Genomic DNA, 2,760 nt, shown 5'->3' with positions numbered 1-2,760 from the left:
CTCCTTCCCTTTCCTCCTCTTTCTTATCTTTGTTTTTTCTATTTGTTCTATGAGCGATTGTAGTTCCTCTGAGTCTGTAGACTCAGAGGTCTCTAGTTCGGCAAGATCGGGGTATAACCCCCCCCTCTTCCCCTTTTCACTGCCTGCCCTTTCCGATCTTTCTTCCTGCAGCATTTCTAGGGCGGCCTGACCATTCTCTACCGCCTCACTGCAGCGCTGGTCCTCAAGACAGCCTCTTATCAGTTTCCATATTGGTCTCACTCTGCTGTTAAGTGTTCCTTGTTCAGAGGCAAAATCTAGGTCCCTCCCTAGTTTCTCCCAAGAGGCCACCGTGAGGCTTCCGGAGACAGCGAACCATGGGGCAACGATGTCACATTCATCCAAAAATCTCTCTAAAGTACTCTTTTTTATTTTTAACTTCTTTGAGTGCAGTAGCTCATTGAGAGACAAAAAAATTGGGTGCGAAGAAGAAGCGCCCACGTTTTAAGAATCTTAACCTGGTAAACAATCTTTTACTTTTACTTTTGGCTATTCTATCGACTAGCCCCAGGTTCTCGCTCTCTCTTTATCTACAGAGAAGAGCAAAAATCCCCCGTGCTCTTGTTGCAGATTCCCCTTTACCTGGGAACTTACTGGTGCACCACCCTGACTGCAGAGAGTTCTGAGTCCTCGTTGAGGTTATGGCTGATTCCCCATACGGGCCACCACTCGTCACGACCACCTCGACCAGCAAGGAAGACGCAACACCGAGCTCTTCTCTCCGCAGTTTATTCAGGACCCTTGAGCAATCTTCTGACCCCGGGTTGAATCCCACACAGCCTTAAGTACCCGCTGGGTAGCCAATCCTGATACGTCACGTGGGAGCCACCAATAGGTTCAGGTGCGCGGAAGCAAGCCAGATTCTATGCCTTAGCCATATAAGGAGTTGTTTACCACAGAGAGCGCTAGCCATCGGGAAGGCGGAGGGCGGAAGCCGGCGCCATCTTTAAGGTGCGGCTGCACGCAGCTCTCTACATCTTTTCGCCTTCTGTAAACCATTTCAACAAGTTGCTAGTACTTTTTGAGAATTTTTGCATCTATGTTCATCAAGAATATTGGCTTATCTTTCTAGGCATTTGGGAAGATGGTGGACATTCAAACAGAGCGTGGGTACCAGAAGCAGCCGACCATCTTCCAAAATAAGAAGAGGGGCTGCTGGGAGAAAGTGGCAAGGAGAAGCTCCCCCGATACTACAAGAACATTGGTGTAGGCTTCAAGACGCCCAAAGAAGCCATTGAGGGCACCTACATTGACAAGAAATGCCCCTTCACCAGTAATGTCTCCATCCGAGGGCAGATCTTGTCTGGCGTGGTGACCAAGATGAAGATGCAGAGGACCATTGTCATTTGAGACTACCTCCACTACATCCGCAAGTACAATCGCTTTGAGAAGTGCCACAAGAACATGTCTGTGCACCTTTCCCCCTGCTTCAAGGATGTCCAGATCGGCGACATTGTCACCGTGGTTGAGTGCTGGCCCCTGAACAAGACCATGCGATTCAACATGCTCAAGGTCACCAAGGCCGCTGGCACCAAGAAGCAATTCCAGAAGTTCTCAGATGACACTGCCCCCTCCCCAGGACAAATAAAGTCATTTTCCACTCTCAAAAAAAAAAAAAAGAATATTGGCTTATAACTTTCCTTTTGTGTGTTGTGTCCTTTCTGGTTTTGGTATCACAGAAAATTGGGAAGAATTCTTCCTCTTCATTTTTTTTTTTGATTGGTTGTGGGGCTTGGACTCAGGGCCTAGGTGCACTGTCCCTGAGCTCTTTTACTCAAAGCTAGCACTCTACCACTTTAAGCCATAGTGCCACTTCTCTATTTTTTTTATACTAATTTAAGAATTAGTATTAGTTTGCCTTCAAATGTTTAGTAGAATTTAGCAGTGAAGTATCTGTTCCTAGGCATTTCTTTGATAAAAACTTTCCATTATTGATTTCAATTCTCTAAGTACACGCATAGTTTTTTACCATTCAAGGGGAAAAAAAATCCCTCAAGATATTAAAAAAGGTTGCCTGTGAGCCAAAAAGTTCCTTAAGCACACCGATCCTTTCAACTTCTGCCTATGTCCACGTTTTGAAAGGAACATTTGGATATCTCACTGGCCTCAGGTCACAAGGTAACTATGAGTATAAAAAACAGAAGAGACTAGAAAAAATTGTTTCATGTTTTAATAGGTACAAGGTGCTTTTCCTAGTAATGAGCCTAAAGAGGTAGAAGTAAAAATGAATGTACCTATTTGTGTGAAATACCACACAGTTCATCACATGAAATTATGAGTGAATGAACTTAATTTTTTCCCCAGAAATAATCCCAGGTACCAAAATCAACAAAAAGCTGTGTGGGCTCAGCCTCTCACCCTACCAAAATGTACTTCATTTGGGGAGCTCCAGTCTACCTCTGATGAAGGATAACAATCTCTCAAGTTTTACAACATCACATGAGAAAATATTAAGGTACAATATAAACCATACAAGTGACTTATTTTTTGTCAGTTGTGGGTCTTGAACTCTGGGCTTGGACACTGTCCCTGTGCTCTTCAGCTCGGGCAAGCACTCTACCGTGTGAGCCACAGCACCATTTCCAGTTTTCTAGTGGTTTATTGGAGAGAAGAGTCTCACAGTCTTTCCTGCCCAGGCTGGCTTTGAACCAGCTACTCAGTCTCCTGAGTAGCTAGGATTACAGGCATGAGCCACCAGCATCTGGCACAAGTGATTGTTTG

The 2,760-nt window shown here is 44.9% G+C and overlaps 1 pseudogene; it reads left to right on the top strand.

Moving 5' to 3' along the window:
* Nucleotides 1-1,118: 1,118 nt before the first annotated feature.
* On the top strand, nucleotides 1,119-1,674 carry LOC105991749 (annotated as a pseudogene).
* Nucleotides 1,675-2,760: the final 1,086 nt, after the last annotated feature.

The sequence above is a fragment of the Dipodomys ordii genome, unplaced genomic scaffold, assembly GCF_000151885.1.
Source record: "Dipodomys ordii isolate 6190 unplaced genomic scaffold, Dord_2.0 Scaffold4, whole genome shotgun sequence".
In the NCBI taxonomy this organism is placed as follows: domain Eukaryota; kingdom Metazoa; phylum Chordata; class Mammalia; order Rodentia; family Heteromyidae; genus Dipodomys; species Dipodomys ordii.
This window is presented reverse-complemented; position numbering and strand designations above follow the sequence as displayed.